This window comes from Tachypleus tridentatus, chromosome 3 (genome assembly GCF_004210375.1).
Source record: "Tachypleus tridentatus isolate NWPU-2018 chromosome 3, ASM421037v1, whole genome shotgun sequence".
Lineage (NCBI taxonomy): Eukaryota > Metazoa > Arthropoda > Merostomata > Xiphosura > Limulidae > Tachypleus > Tachypleus tridentatus.
The window spans coordinates 10,330,102-10,348,251 of NC_134827.1; the positions used below are offsets into that span (position 1 = coordinate 10,330,102).

Consider the following 18,150-nt stretch of genomic DNA (forward strand, 5'->3'; position numbering starts at 1 on the left):
AAGGAAAAACTGACTACCGTTACGAAATAATAATAAAAAAAAATGTTAGATTTTTTACCTCTGCGTTTTTTGGGTCCGGTCAGTAGAACGATTTGATTAATAATCACTAAACATATACTTTTGAAAATACTTTTTTCGTGAATCGTAGTTTTTGTAGTTAATTATGAAAAACAGAAAAATATTATGTATTAATAAGTTTTAAGATATTACTGGTCTTATCTAAGATCAAAATAATATTTTTCCTTAGCTTTTAGCAAAAACAAAATCGAAGACATTTTTCAGGGTTAGTGAGAAGTATTAGAGTAAGCTGTTTTATTTTCTTTTTGGATTCTCGATAGGATTAAATACAATCGAGTACGAGTAAATTAACAATTTTTTTATTATTCAATTGTATTATATTATGAAGCTGTCGTCGTTGTTTATACTTTTTGCGCAAAGCTACGCACGAGAGAACTATTTGCGTTGAGCTGGGTGTCCCTAATTTTCAGCTACAAGGTTACAGTGAAGAAAGCTTGTCACCGGCACCGAACGCTATCTCTTTGTCTACTCTTGACTGACTGAATAAGGTCTTTTACAATTATATTTACAATAAGACATTAGTATAAGCCTATCTAATTTTTAAATATTACGTACTTTATGGCAAATAAAATTGTAATAATTCTTCGTCGTCTAGTAAAGACGCATGTACCACAACAATGGTGTTTACCGTGTAGAGCGGGTTTTCGTGTTAACGAATAGTAAACCATGAATCCTCGAATTAGGTGTTCATAATACCTGCTACATATAATAACAACAATGAATGGATTTGCTGTAAACTGTTACGCTTTTAACTGCTCTTACTAAATGAAATTGTGATGTCTCAATGTTCTCTTTTTCTCTCCTTTCCATGGTTCTACGCGCCCCCTGCTGGCCATCAGCATCATTGCTGAAGTTTTTTTCCTCTCATTGATTTTGTTTTATTTAGAAGCCCATTACAGATATTCAGCAAATATTGGATGTAGTAAGTTTTATGGATGAAATTCTATTACGCGCACTTCTTATTGGAAACTCGCATAGGAATAGTTGAGAATAATATGTTGAACATTATTACCAGTCTTACTGTGTTATTGCACAATATATGTTATTTCTAAATGGCACACTTCTGGCCAACTTAGACAGTTTACACCTTAACTTTAGCACAAATGCCTCTTCGCAGAAATCCCAAACTGCTCGTTCACAACATTTCCAACAAACATAGTACACTAAAACACTGAAAATACCATTAGGCTGTACATTGCGTTAATATTTTAGTGGATTAAGCTGTAGCTGTTTTCGTAAAAATGCTATTAAGTTATGTAATTCATCTTCACACATGTTAGTTTAAAATTATTTTTCGGAGAAATATTTCTTCGTGCTGTGTTTGCCGTTGTTGTTAATAAGTTTCCTGTTATTTATTTCAACATACCTACTTTCTTATATATGACATTATCACAAGGCATGTATTAATTACTAGATATATATCTTTGTTGTGACTAGAAAGCACTAAAACTCGACAAGTCGTAAAACAACGTATTTATAATCTCTCTATCTCCCGAGTGAACAAACCCACAGAAAGATTGCATTTCGTACGTTTCGTAAATGTTACAGCGCTTGTGTGGAAAATTATGAACCTTTGGAATGTAGATTTGACACACGTTACTCAAGTGTCTGTCGACCATAAAATCAGCTTGAAATTCTACCGAATACTTTTACTCTATATAAAAGTAGTTCAGTAGAATATCACACATTGAACATGTTTAATGTTGTCAAATCAAAAAGTATGACTTCTTAAGACTGTTAATATCTGAGTTTGTAGATAAAAGTATTGTTTTTAAATGTCACTGCATCTTATAGCTATGACGTTAGCTGGCATTAATGAGTACTTTTAACAAGTTACGCTAAACGTATCTCATTATATCAACCGAATCTTTATTATTATTAAAAAACTTAAATGCCATGAAGCTATTAATTGTGCTTAAATAAATACAACTATGAGGATATAATGATAAACATGCTTGCATTTGCGTATCATAGCATTAGTCCAATTCATTGTAAGAAACCTTTTTTTAAATGCCTAAACGTGTAACTTGTATAAAAGACATAACGATCACACATATGTCAAATAAAAATTGTTCAAGAACTGTTTAACACCGTTTAATAATAACAATAATAAATTTTGATTTAATGGTAGTAATGTAATAGATCAAGTAATTGAAATTAAGGCAGAAAACCCATGAAACTGATAAAACTAAAGGATTTAATAGTTTCTAACTATAGGAGTTTCTGTGACGAAAATTTCCTAAAATGATACCCTCAGCTTTAACAAATTAATTAAAAATTGTCGTTCAAAATGTTTTCCCATTGGCACAGATGTATGGCTGGGACTTACAACGCTAGAAACTGGGTTTCGATACGCGTAGTCGGAAGATTAGAGAAGGCCCTTCGAGTAGCTTTGTGCTTAACTATGATAAAACAAACAATGTTCCTTGCTGGACTCAGCAGATAACCCGATGTGGCTTTGCTATAAGAAAACATACACATACAAACAAACCTTGAATGATTAATTAAGATGTTATACAGGCGTAAAATAAAATCTATAGCGAAAAACTACGATTTAAAACAGTGGGCTTTAATAAGCTAGAATTAAATCCAAAGCTTATTTGAAATGTACAGAAATATATATATATATATATATATATATACATGATTCACACAATCGTATTAAGGAACAACTTCTATATATTCTCTTTTAAATTATTATTCGTCAAAGAATTAAGCTTTGTAATATCTGCAGAATCAAAACCTACAAAAGGTAAATGTAACAATTATCAAATGAGCCCACTATAAGTTTATGCTTAAATTAGGTAGTTAACTTTCTTATTCTTGTGAACCTCATAAAAACAATTATTGCAAATTATTAGAAACAAATAATTACCGTGAAAAGCAAAATAAAGTTGGCACGTCATTTCAAAATAAGGTTGGCACGTCATTTCAAAATAAGGTTGGCACGTCATTTCAAAATAAGGTTGGCACGTCATTTCAAAATAAGGTTGGCACGTCATTTCATAATAAGGTTGGCACGTCATTTCAAAATAAGGTTGGCACGTCATTTCAAAATAAGGTTGGCACGTCATTTCAAAATAAGGTTGGCACGTCATTTCAAAATAAGGTTGGCACGTCATTTCTTAAGACGATCTAAGAGACTCGAATGATAGGTTGATTTACCAGGAGAAAAGTTTTTGTATTATAATAGTTTATTTATGCCAAGACTGGTATAATTATTTAAATTCTGTAAGTTTTATTATAGTATACTATTATGTGTATATATCTTTTAGATAATGTATTGAGCTAAAATATGTCTGTGTACCTGATCAACAACTCACCTTTCAGAAATACCTATGTCTTTGACTCGTATTGAAATTTGTATAAGACAAACTAAAATAGTTAAAAGTAAGCTCCGACAGTTTTTAGAAAAGTATTGTAAATATTATTCCACAAGTATCTTCATAGATTAACTATATATATATATTCTGTCATGGTTCTTTCTGAGAAGGGATAATTCGTAGAGCGAGATTGTGAAATGATGTAGAACTAAAGAAAATATTATTTAAAATAAAGGGGTCGTCACTGTTTTCCGTAAAAAGGAGAAAATTTGAAGATCACATCCCCGACACCATATCCCTCCTGGATCTGGAAGATACCCTCATCTCAAAGCGAAGGCTATAGTTATGAAAGAGAATCTTTCAATCTAAAACAATAATAATAATTAATGCTGTTAGCAAAATAAAAATAAATAAACAGCTGGAAAATGATAAAAATTCACGAGCCAGATGTTCTAAAGTTTCCATTCATATCTCAAAATTAACGACTGCTTCCGTGAGAAATATAGTCGAAGAATTTGGAAACTATGTTCCCAATTTGTTAAGTTCCCTGATGAAACACCAATATATTGTGTTTGATCTGCTTCAATGTGATCTTGGCATTCGACATATAATCAGGTATGGTGAAGTATTGTGAACAGTTTGTTAACAAATGTTGTCTGACGTTAGCTTTCCCCTTTTTAACAGAAGCTTGTAACAATGAAAATTACAGTGTAGGGCAACAATGCTCAACCTTGGCCACTAGATTGAGAAGGATAAAAGAAGAAGTTATTGAGAACAACACGTTCCCTGGATCCTCGTTCTTATAAAGAAAGAATAACTTGTGTTTCAGTGTTTGTTAACTGATGCTGTTCTATATAAATATATATGAGGGTGTAGTTTTGAATGTCACTTTCTTTAGTTGGTCTTTTATTTTTAACCTATGAATTAGTCTTGAATTCCAAGTTTAAAACTGAACTACTTTAAAAATAGCTTTACTTTGGAAATTGACAGGATATCGTATTACCTAATGTACGCATTAAACATGTAAAATATGTCATTTAAATCTGTATATAAAACTAATGTTCTTATATGATTAGATCGGACTTCATGTAATTTGTTGCAGATAACTAATTAAATAAGATAGGTTTTAAAATAATGAGCCCATTGTGGATAATCTGAAATGTATGAGCAAGCGAAAAGCTCAGCCATGTAAACTGAAAGTACGTAAAGAAACAAAAACTTAAGTAAGATTTTGATCAAACAAACATATATATAATTCAAGAAAACAACCGCTTTAATAATAAACAAAAATCGTTTGGATAACTTTAAATTAATTTGTATTAAATTACGTGCCAAATGATCAATGCGTTTCGTGTTTCGAGAAAAGCCAGAGAAACCAAATTTAAGACATTTAGAGGTGGAAAGAAAGCAATGTCTTTATTGAAAAAAAAAGCAAAACAACTTGTGACTTCTGTTATGTAAACAAAGCAAAACTGAACCAGAGAAGGATTGTAAACATCAAAATACGAGTTCGTGCTTGAACTAAACAGAACTGTCAAAGTGATTATGGATCTGTTTAGAAACTAATGTTTTGGTTCTTCGAATTTATTTAAGTACTTTTTTACTTCATTTTTAGGAAATCGGTCATTTCATGATATTTCTAAGTAAAACATTCGACCTAATTCTTCGAATTCAAAATTAACTAGGACGGGTGTCGTGTTGGCTTCTTTTTATAAACTGTGAAAAATGAAAGTTTCATACGGTTAGCGACACAAATTTAAAGGCTTGGATGGACATCACAGTAATGTATCAAAAGTAAATAAACTAACATACGGCAGACACAGTATAGGACTGGAAAATATGTTGTATATGTTCAATTTAAACATTTCGTAATGAATGGTCCGTGTTGGACTACTTAAGTTGCCAAAATAAACATTAATCTAATCTAAAGCGAATGCTTGAGTCATATAAATGAAGTCAGAATTTTATACAGTAACATATTACTGACTTACGAAGAAATGTTTACAGTTTATGTTTTGCGTCAGTATTAACATTATCAAATATAAACTATGTCATATAATTCAAGAGTAAAGAAGGATGTCCACAAATACTGTCAAAAATTAAACGGCGTCTATGCCTAATTACATATTTCAACCAACACTTTACTAATTTACACTCTACCAATCAATTAAGTTTAACAGTATGTTCTGACTACGGTTAGATGTCGAGATAACAACGTTTGCTTGTAAATCGACCAGCAAGTAAAATATTCGCACCTTTACCTCATGTCAATAATTCTCAAAATCGAAATCTTCATGTACCTATAAGTTGACTATATGAGCTATTTTACATTTATTTTTTTCGACTTATGGCCTTCCAGTGGCATACTGGTATATCTGTGGACTTAATACTGCTATAAGCCTAGTTTCGATGCCCGTGAGGTGAGCAGAGCACAGATAGTCTTTTGTGTAGCTTTGTGCATAATAACAAAGAAGAACAAACAATTCTACTTATGAATTTTCGTAATTTATAAACTTCGGTTTGTTTTGAATTTTACCCAAAGCTAAACGAGGGTTAACTGCGCTAGCTGTCCCTAATTTAGCGATGAAATACTAGAGGAAAGGCGGCTAGTCGTCACCACCCACCGCCAACTCTTGGGCTACTTTTTTACCAACGAATAGTGGGATTGACCGTCACAGTATAACACTACACGGATGAAAGGGCTAGCATGTTGATGGGACGGAGATTGGAACCCGCATCCTTCAGGCCAACTGAAAAGATAACAGAAACTCAAAGATGGATTCAAAATAATCAATGAAAAACCTGGCTTCTCCGGGTCGTGTGTATTTTATCAGGCTGAGATACAAATAACATTTTCCAATAATACACTAAGTATATTCTCAACACCTCTAGTTATTCTTGTGAATATGAACAATAAATATTCTCAGTATTTTTGTTTGCTAGTTCTCAAATACTTATGAAAAACTACTCAAAGACTATCTTCGCTAGTCGGCTTTCAAGTTTGAATTGACAGATTAGAGGAAAAACATTTAGTTTACAGCATCCATCGAATATTGGGACTTAACTGTTACCCTTATAACGAACTGATGGCACTATTTTTCGGTAACGGGATACGAACACTGACATCGCAGATCCATGGGCTTACATGCTAACCACAGAGATGCCCTCTTTACGTTTATAAATGCATTCATAAAAAATAATTAATAATATCCACAACTTTCAATGGGTTTACGTTTGAGCTTATTCTATTTTAATATATTTCTACTTTGCTGTCTGTCTATTTTCAGGTTGCACCCATAATTTGTTGCGTAGCACTACTTATTGCTGTTTTGTAATAATTACAGTTGAACATGTATTTAAATATGTCTGAAGAATATGAAGAAAAATTCAAAGCTTATTCATAAGTTTAACTGTAGATTAGGTAAAATGTATACTAATGCATACTTTGTAATTATTTGATTCATTTTATAAAGTTTCCAGTTTTCGAAAACCATCTAAAAATTTTGTTAAACTTCTCGATTTGTGTTCTGATCACAGCACAATCAGTGAAACAGTTTCACACGTACAGACGAAATAAAAGTTAATGCCGCAATTCGCTTGTTCAGAATTATCTCGTACAACTAAACAAAGGTTTGTTTCTCTTGTTTGTAATTAAATACAAGGCCACACGATGAGCTGGCTATGTGCTCTGACAACCACGTTATCGAAACATGGTTTCTAGCGTTTACGTCCACAGATATACAGTGCCACTAGGGAGAACGACGCAAGTGTTATTGTGCGCATAATGGTTCCTACTTTTGAACTAACGGGTTAAAGGAAAAGTGACTAATCAAAATTATGACGGGTTTCGACACCAGTGCTGGGTAGGGTAAAGCACAGATAGCCCATTGTGTAGCTTCGTGCTTAATTCTAAACAAATCAAACCAAAATAACCATCCGACAACTCTTTGGCTGCTCTAATCTGGCTGAATGAGCCATGAACCCTTGGATTCACAGTCCTGGTAAACTTCAATATACACAGCCAACGTTGAATTTAATAATTAAAAATGTGTTGTTTTTATTCATTTTACTTTAAAATTTCCAATTATCACTTTAGAATAGACAAAATTTCTCTGTTATCTGCATATTATCAACAGAGACAAGAGCTAATCTCATTAGTCTTTTTCAGTTACAGTTACGGACGATAAGTAATTAGAAAATAATCACCAATACTTTCTATCAACTCAAAGAAAAATGTAAAGACCATAATAACAGACTCTGGAACTTAAGCTGATCAAGGTAGCAATTTGGTGTAATCAAATAATACCTAACAAGAGAAAGGTGGTGTATGTGTGTGTTTTTTTCTTATAGCCACATCAGACTATGTGCTGAGTCCATTGAGGGAAATCCAACTCCTGATTTTATCGTTGTAACTCTGTAGACCTACCATTGTACCGACAGGGGACAAAGGTGGTGTAAGACGATCGCTTCAACTTTTAATGCAGTTTTCATCAAAATGAATATTTTGAAAGAAAATAAAAAGTTTTGAAACGAGTTCTTTTTCTTCATTACCCGCCCCTAGTGACACAGGGAGTATCTACGGATTTACACCGCTATAAACCGGGTTTCAGTACCCGTGGTGGGCAGAGCACAGACAACCGTTTGTGTAACTTTGTACTTAATAATAAACATTAAAATTATTTTGATTGCAAGTGTAATTTTTAGTTAAAACAAAGGTCTAGCATGGATCTCTTTTTTTTTGTTTTTTAGACATATACAAATACAACTCTAGCGGTTGAGAGCCGTTTTAACTCGAAGTTTGTAAAAATTAACTTATAGACGGGGTAGAAAAATCCCTAATTTATAACAACTGCAGTTTTAAATAAATACCGCGTTTAGCAACTGAATTTGAATAATCATTTTAATTATTCGGCATGGATCGAAAGGCTATGTACTATGCGTAAGTTACACATTGTCTATAACAGTGGCGCAAAAGAGTGTTGGAACTTGCGTGAGGTTTGACGGCTCCACGAGCTGCCGCCTTACCCTAAGTCACTCATAGTAAAACAGTCAGAAGGTATACAAAATAACTGAGCTTAGAATATGTTCATTTTGCGGTACATTCCGTTGTCTATATCTTCTCGTTGTTGGAAGCCAACAAATAAATAAATTACTAAAATATCTGCTTTTTAAACATAAATCTTTATTGTTGTTCAAAAATTCGAAATCGAAGTCTCACTTTCATCATCCACCTTCGTGCCTGCAATGTGTTTTTGATCACGCAAGTAATATTTACATATAATTCTCTCTAGTTGACAGCATGTCATAACTGATGATATACTGGGTGGTTGTTTTACCTTAGGGTACTGTTTTCTCTCCCTTCACCTACTGTAAACAGCATTAATATTCCTTATAAACTGTAACTAAACTATTTTATGAGCTGGTGTAAATATACTTCTCAAACTAAAGACTTTTGTTGTTGTTGTTGTTAAACAAAAGCTACACAATGGGCTGTATATGTTGTGACCACTAGAAAAATTGTGCCTCATATTTTACCATTATAAGCACTCAAGCTTACCATTGAGATGCAGACGAACGCTAAAGACAAACACGTCACGTTATTAATCAGTAATGACGAGAAAAATATATATGTAAAAACGGCTGGTTTTGGTTGAGAAAATTTTTATCTAGAGGAACGAAAACGTTTCAATCTTTCTCGGTCATCGTCAAATTCAAGAAAGAGGTAACGTTATTAATTACACATGCCTATTACAGCGAAATCATCTGAAAAACAATTTGCTTCCCGGTAACTTAGCAGCAAATGAGGAAATTTATATCGCTAAAATCTGGGTTTCGATAAAATTGGTGGATACAGCACAAATAGCTCATTGTATACCTTTGTGCTTAAGAACAAACACAAGAAAAATAGCAAAGGTGTATTTATTTACCCGGATGTATTAATATCTATGCACCTAAAAAGTCGTAAAACCATTATTATATATGCAAAACTGTATAATGTACGTGGTGCCTAATAATAAACAAGAGGGAGTTTTCAATAGTCACGGCACTTTAAAGTATTTTAGGCAAGATTAAAGTAAATGAATTTATAAAGTCTTTTATTAGTCATGTTTTTGTGCGCCAGTATACCAAGTTTGAAGCGTGCGTGTACCGATACGATTTTACTTCTCATCAATATCCTAACAGTCTAGCTTCGGCCGAGAGTGGTGATGAAAAGTTGCATTCCCTCTGGTCTTCCACTGCTAAATTAGGGATACCTAGCATAGATCGCCCTCATGTAGCTTTGCGCGAAATTCGAAACAAACAAATTGACTTCTTGAGTCCAAAAGTATAATTAAATCTGAAGTTAGTCAAGAGATGACGGAGCTACGAGCTAAAAGTTTGTACTTGGTAAAACAAACAAAAAGTGTGTAAAATGAGATTAATTCCTGCCTTTCGCATTTTCCAATTTTCGTAATTCAATGATATGAAACATAAATGTCAATGTCTGCTTTGTTTTCATGCAGTATCCAGTAATCCAATTATTTCTAGCGAAAACCAACTACATGAATAATAAGGATAAAACTGAACAACCTTTTCAGCACTTGGTACACTATAAACGAATGACGTCACTGAGCCATCTATCTTATTAGAACGTGCAAGTTCTTTCAAAGCTTGTTTGAATATAAGATTACAATTTTAAAAGCCGTAACGTTTTGTGAATTCTATCTTGTAACATCAACAATTTTATAAATAAAAAGATGACTGTGTAACGTATTTCCACTTAATAAATGCATCTTTCTTTTGAAAAGACCCGGTATGGCCAGGTGGGTTAAGGCGTGCGACTCGTAATCCGAGGGTCGTGGGTTGGCATCACCGTCGCGCTAAACATGCTCGCCCCTTTTAGCCGTGGGGCGTTATAATGTGACAGTCAATCCCACTATTCGTTGGTAAAAGAGTTGTCCAAAAGTTGGCGGTGGGTGATGATGACTAGCTGCCTTCCCTTTGGTCTTACACTGCTAAATTAGGGACAGCTAGCGCAGATAGCCCTCGAGTAGCTTTGCGCGAAATTCAAAACAAACAAACTTGTACCAAGAAACAAAAATGTGTGTACACCAAAACAAAATTCACGCAAAATTGTTATGGTAATATATCTTGAAAAATTACGATAACAGTCTCTAACAGTTAATGTGGTTTTTAAGTCATTTTCAATCACAAGTAAAGTAATCTAAAATAATTTAGGTATTTGAATAATGTTATAGCTCGACTTAAAAAAAAAACATAAACCCTCATTGGTATTGTATAAAAGTCGCCATTATAAAAGGTTTAATAACATTTCTTTGATTTTCCAGTCCAAAATGTGTTGATAAGCCTGCCTTTAATAAACAAAACTGGACTCCATATCAAATGGTGTGACCAAACACAGAAAACATTGAACGTTTATATCGCAGATTATCCTTTTAATTTTGCTTTTTGTTAAAATTGAAAAGCAATCTGTAACAGATATATGTAGTCTCTTAGAGCAGCTAAACATTGCAAATTTTGTTGGACAAAGGAAAATTTCCTATGATGTTGGCGTTTCAGATAAATTCACTTTCATTTAATTCAAACGCTTATGGACGCTTTGTAAATTTGTTTGGCTTAAAGAAAGTTTAAGTTGGTCGAATAGTGGGATTGATCGTAACTTTATAACGCCCCCACAGCTACACGGGCGAGTATGTTGGAAGCGAGAGGTATTCGAACACGCGACCATCGTAGTACGAGTGAAATACCTTCACCATCTGGTCATGCTAGGCCCGAGACAATGGAAACTTGCTATGATATCGTTAATTTTGTCATGTAATAAAATATAAAAGTGCAGAGAGAGCTAAATTTAAAAATATAAAACAATACGAATTAGCTGTGATATTAAATATTAAAAATCTCATAGCTATAAAGTCGCCTCCCAGAGTGATTTAACGGTCCATTTGAATGCTTATAATGATAAAAATCTAGTTTAGATATCAGAGCAGAGCACAGATATCTCACTGTATAACTATATGCTTCACAAAGAAAAAACTGTATAATTTCAGTAAATTGTTTTTTTTATGGCATAAGTGACTTTTAGTTCAGGAAAGTTTCAACGAATTGCATGGTTTTCACTGATATTATTAGTATGGAACTCTAAGATGACGTCAATATTCGATTTCTTCACCTCACTGGTATTGCATGTGAAAAGTTTCATCGAACTGCAAGTCTGTATGTAAGCATCTATAAACGCATTTACTAATTCATGAACAACATTTTTATTAATTCTTTATTCAGAACTTTTCTATTGCTTTCGAAAATAAGGATTATTCTTAGAATAATTTCATAATCGGCAGCGCATCAAAGCAATTTTATTTCTGTAATGAAATACTTACCATAGAAAGATAGCCCCCAATGTTCATTTGTTTATTTGAAAAATAGATATCAGTGTAATAAATATAACTTCAACTAAGAGTACCAATATTGAAAATCTTAACGATCCTACATTTGTCTCTCAACGTATTCAACAAATCTTTCGGAAAACATTTGGCTGGCGCCACTTTCTTGATAGTTAAGAATTTTTATGCGACACTTATTTCTCTTTCTTCTATGATTTTTTTTCTTTGTTGAACATAATGACAAAATTCCTCCCTGTCCTTAAAATCGTTGTCGTTTTTAACTTTCAAAATAGTTAATAAAATTATTCTATTTTGACCATAATTATTAAAAATCATGTCTGGCTCTTCCTCACTTGTATTAATAGTGAAATCATACACAAATTAAGTTAATAAGAATAGATAGAAGTTAATATTTCCCCATGAATTGGATGTGGCACGAAATCGGTATGTCAGTTACAAATGCGGACAATGGACAATTTCCCTTTGAATTAAACTTAAAATATGCCGCAAAATTTTAGCTATTTTGGAACTAGACAAAGCAAAAACATTTATTTTAAAGAAAAGCACTTTACGTATCATTTTTATTTCATTAGTTGTGAGGATAAAGCATCATTACCAGACTTCAACGAAATTGTAATTATATTTGTGTCACTAAGCCATAATCAGGCGATCATACATTTGCTAACACAAACAATTTGAATAAATTCATTCTTAACTTTTCCATACGGCGAATATTTTTACAATCACTAAGAAGAAAACGACTTCGTGAAGTTGAATAGCAATTCTATATGAAACGAGGGTAAAAAAAGAAAGAAAGAATTTTACAAACGTTAGTTGAAGGCTCAGATTTCTTAAATCTACTTATGCATGTGTTAAAGACTTGAAAAAGTTTAGTGAAAATTTATCTTGCTCCGAAAAAATATACTGTACTATAAATGAGAATAATAAACAAGTTTGATCGATGAAAGCCACGAAATGAAATTCCAGTAGAATATTTGTTTGTTTCTTGAATTATGCGCAAAGCTAACCAAGGCTATCTGCATTAGCCATCTCTAATTTAGTAGTGTAAGAACAGAGTCAGTTAGTCATCACCGCCCACTGCCAACTCTTGGGCTACTCTTTTACCAACGAATAATGGGATTGATCGCCACATTATAATGCTCTCACAGCTGAAAAGACAAACATGTTTGGTGTGACGGAAATTCGAACCAGCGACCCTCAGATTAAGAGACTAACGCCCTAACCACCAGGCCATGCCGGACTCTTTCAACATGATGAAAATACTCAGAAAAGGGATAAGCTATTACGTAAATAAAATATGAGAAATCACTTACAAATACCTAAGTAGACTCAAAGGAAATCATTATAAGTAGTTGGTGAGATGCACGAATTTATTTATTAATTTAGAATATGATGACTGTTACCAAATCTATAACAGAAAGTGAAGATAAGTTGTCAGTGTTCCAGTAAAGTATATTTTGGTTTAATTTTAACTAAAAACAGTCTATATGTCCACTCATCTTTATCTTGGTTAGTTTTCTAACCCGTGATAATTTAAAATAAATTACTAAAAAGCTTTATCCGTCGTAATTTTTATTATTCTATATGGATTATACATCAGATGATCAAACAGTTTCCAGTATACAGTATTACCCTAGGGTATTTTATATAGTACTGTGTGTTTGTGTCTGTTTTTCTTATAGCAAAGCCACATTGGGCTATCTGCTCAGCCCACTGAGAGGAATCGAACCTCTGATTTTAGCGTTGTAAATCCGGAGACATACCGCTGTACTAGTGGGAGGCTTATATAGTACTATATATATATGGTTGTGGAAACAATAAGAAAAGGGGATATAAAAATCAAATACTATTTCTTCATGTCCATCGAAATTCGATCCAGGCTTTGGATTGTGGAAGTATCAGGTTCAGCATTAACTTCTTCCCCCCTCTCTGGAATTGTTGCTTTGTTTACACTGTTACTGAAGTCTTGGTGATAACTATTGTTATGTTGTTACATTACTCACAGTATGTTAAAGTTTGTCCATTGCTGAAACTTTTAATTTACACGCCCTCTTCGTGCCACGTCCAATTCCTGTGGTAATATTAACTTGTATATCTTTTTTATTAACTTCACTTGTGTATGGTCGCTTTAGTAATTGTATTCATAATACAATTCTACTTGATAATCATATACATATATGCACATATATATTTTTAAAATAGGAGAGTATATATACTCTCAACGTTTGGGTCTAGAATTCAGCCTAACATTGTTTGGCCTGTATAAGATTTTTTATTATTCAAATACAACAGAAGCGACACAGCTTTATTCTGAAAAGGAATTGCGCCTGTGTATAGTATGATTGATTGCCATTTAACCAATGAGAAATTGTCACAAAAGTATAAACGTCCAATCAGTTATATATTATATCAAATGATTATTTTAAGGAGATTCTGAATAATAACGAGTAACTGATTTCAATGTCTCGATATGTCATAGATGATGAAAAGATGTCTAAGTACCAGTTAATATATACTTTAAGGGAGGCAACAGGCCACCTAATGCTAGACTTTAAGTATAGTTTAACAAGTTTATAATAAAAGTAATATTTAAAATAGTTATGTCTAATAGTTTTGTCATGAATTAGTGAAATTAATGCTTCATGATACACAAAACTGTTTATCATGTCTATGCAGGAATGTATATTCTGAAACAAGATGTTACACGTGGTATATGAATGCACGTAGCTTTCGTTTGGTTTTTGTTTGTTTTGAATTTCGCGCAAAGCTACACGAGGTTTACCAACGCTAACCGTCCCTACATTAACAATGCAAGACTAGAGGGAAGGCAGCTAGTCATCACCACCCACCGCCATCTCTTCGGCTACTCTTTTACCAACGAATAGTGGGATTGACCCGCATATAATGAAGGCCCAACAGCCGAAAGGGCAAGCACGTTTGGTGTGAGGGAGATTCGAACCCGTGACCCTCGGATTATGAGTCGAGTGCCTTAATCGCCTGGCCATGCATGGCTTTGAAGGGGGCTGTTGGAAATAAAACCTGTAAATGGCGTGCAAACACTGCACAACCCGCACATATAATTAATTTAGCATATAGCAGCCTCTACGATAATAACAGTAACTGTACAGCAGGGAGGAAGAGGCTTTCAAAATACCAGTCCCTCCCAGATCCTGACAAAGGGATCTAAATAATGATCCAGAGATCAATGTCTATAGATAGTTAATACAGTTATTTCACTCATAGCTAGTGAAACTGAAATACTGAATGAAAGTACTTAGAAATCAAAGTTTTGACTGATTAAGAGCATCCCATTCGATAATTTGTAGTTGGTAGTTGTGTGGCAGCACGAAAACAAAGCTAAGAACTGACTTAGAAAATACCAGCTCATTGTGTAACATAATTGTTTTTCGTTTGCATTTTTAATGATAATGTATTGAACCATCATCTGGTTGTCATTACTCTTTGTTTGTGACGTATGTACGTTTATCAGTTGCATGTGCTTCAATAAGTATTTCCATTAGTGCATATGTGCGTGTGTGGTTCTATAAAGAGAAAGATAAAACAACCATTATCTGTGTTTATAGAAAATGTATATACACACGTACCCATGCAGAGACTTGAATAAATTTACTGCTTGAGAATCTTACACTTGGTGGTTTTTGAGCTGCCATTAACAGCAGTTAACATAGACACAGCAAATGACTAGCGAAACGCTATTCATTGTTAGACGTAAAAACCAGCCACACGTTGTGTAATAGCGCAAATAGCGAGACGTTTAGCTGTCAAAATATTTTGTACCCCCTGCTGTATAAAGTATAAGAAATTAAGTGTGTGCACTAACAATCCATTGTGAGAAGCATGGTCAGCTAAGCTGGAAATTTCAAGCAAACAACTAAGTATTACTCATTATAAGTTCTAATTTATTTCTGATAATCGTTATTTCTAATGTTGTTGGTGAAAGCTTAACTACACAAAATGTTTCTTTTATATATTTCCACTGCTTTAAGAATACGTGAAGGACATACTACAGACAATTTGAAATATTATAAAACAAAATACATCCTAGCGTCAATATGTGAAGAAAAGTCACTTGTGTAATAATCTAATTTTTTGTGGCATTCGAATGTTTAAGATCTATTTGGTTTATTAACCTAAAGCTATAAATGTTTTAACACAGAAGTGAACGATTATTTTGTGTATATAAATCTATATATTTATATTAAGCCATAAGATAAGATTTAACATACAAATATACCCACTAAACCTAGTACTAAGAACAATTCGTTTAAAAAAAACAAACAGAATATACGTATGAAATACAAACATGCCAACGTTTCTGAAATGCTTTAAGGTACCTCATCCACTTGTTTTGAAGATTGTTTGATGACCTGGTTTCGATCTCCAGTCAGAGCTGACAATAGAGGTGAGCCAGTCTCCACACACTTCACTCTAGCTCACTCAAGTTCATTCTTCCTACGGTTTAAAACATCAAATTAACAATGTTGAAAAGTCGTACGAACTCTTTAAACCGCTTATAAAAGTCAACAAAATCTCCACTGAACGCCTCCCCTCTCAAGCAACGGAGGAAAGCTCTAGCCGGGCCTGCTACCAGTGCAAATCTATACCACCAGCAGATAGAAACGTCGTCCCATAAATAAGACAAGATATCCCGTTTCAAAGATGAAGTATCATTTGTTATATATTATGTAATTCTAAAAATAGCTTCCGTCTTAATAGAAGGAAAGGGAAAATCTTGCAGAGGATTGTAATTTCTTTGAAAGGTTTTAACGGACTTTACTGATCTGTTTTGAAGCTTCTTTGAAAACAACGTTTCGCTTTGTTGGCACAAGTATTCATTACTGTTATATAGAAACGTCGTTCTCAAACAAGTCTTTAAACAAATAGATGAAGTGAAATAAAAGACAAGTTTAATTATACAGTAATTTATTATTTACAGGTGTTTATGGCAATATGATTATTTTAAGCAAAGTTCACTTTTATGCTTTTTTATTTATCAGGTATATGGCCATCATGCACCCATTGAAGCCTCGAATGTCTCGAATGACTACACTTATAATTACTTTGTGTATATGGGTGGCTGGAAGTCTTCTCTCTCTACCCAATCTTCTCTACTCTACTACCATTACAGAAATGTTTTCTAACGGCGATTATCGAATTATCTGTTTCATGGTTTGGCCTGATGGATACTCGAACGTTAGTTATACTGAATACATGTGAGTTATCTGTCGTAACTTTCGTTGCGTAGGTGGACATTTTATAACATTTCATATGAAACACGTTAGAAAACTTTGTATACAGGATTATTGAACTTGTATATAAGTTTAATGTTCCATATGAAAGTCTTTATTATATAGAAAAATGTTTTTCATGGCACTCCTATTATCTTAATGCTTTGTATGCATGTCCTGTGGTTAGTAAATATCTGTGCTGTTGCTTTAAAATTGTGAAAGTTGTCTTAATAGCTTGTATATAAGTTTAATATTCTGTATGGAAAGTCTTTATTGTATAGAAAAAAAAAATTTCATGGCACTCCTATTCTCTTAATGTTTTGCATGCATGTCCTATGGTTAGTAAATATATGTGCTATTGTTTTAAAATTGTGGAGGTTGTCTTAAGATTTTTAGCTGATTAAAGTTTAACGTTGCACATGAACACTTTCTCTACTATACGATTTTCAATAAATGTTGTTTTTTGTGAAAACTTTCATGAAGTATTGAAAAAGATAATAGCATTATGTGTGACACTTCTTAGAGCATAGAATGTATTAGGAGGATAATATTACGTGTGGAAACTTTATAAAGTGTACAGTGTAAAACAGAAGAAGACTTCTGGAGAAAATTTTACAGCATGTAGAATTTAGTTAAGGAATAAAAATTTCTTGTGAACATTCCATAAGGGTAGAATTTAAGAATAACGTTGCTTAGAAACGTTTTGTAACACTTAGAATTCATGAACATTTCTTAATTTACAAAAATGCGTGGTTTACATTTCTTTTAAGTTCCAAAGTATAAGGCGTAACTTAACAATTTTACAGGGAGTGATAAAATAGAGAACAAAATAGCGTGACAAACGTTGAGACATCACATGTTTCTATGTTACAAAATTTAGACAGTAAAAAGAATCACTAAATTCATTACTTATTGTACCGAATTAACTACTGAAAAACTTTATGAATCGTTCAGTTTCAGAATTTGCCATCAAGCGAGATAAATACAACTGTTATTATATTTTGTAAGTGTTTTTTTTATCCAGTTATGCGAGGCCTGAATAGGAGTCAGTGGATTAAGTATAGAGTGGGTTATGCTGCACATACTGAACCAGTTAGA

General features: G+C 33.1%; 1 pseudogene across 1 annotated transcript in view; it reads left to right on the forward strand.

Moving 5' to 3' along the window:
* Window positions 1-18,150, forward strand: part of LOC143246332 (tachykinin-like peptides receptor 99D) — a 49,468-nt pseudogene that overhangs the window by 14,611 nt on the left and 16,707 nt on the right. Inside the window, exon 2 of the transcript XR_013025918.1 lies at window positions 16,822-17,037. The product of XR_013025918.1 is annotated as a tachykinin-like peptides receptor 99D (transcript). The remainder of the gene's footprint in view (window positions 1-16,821; window positions 17,038-18,150) is intronic.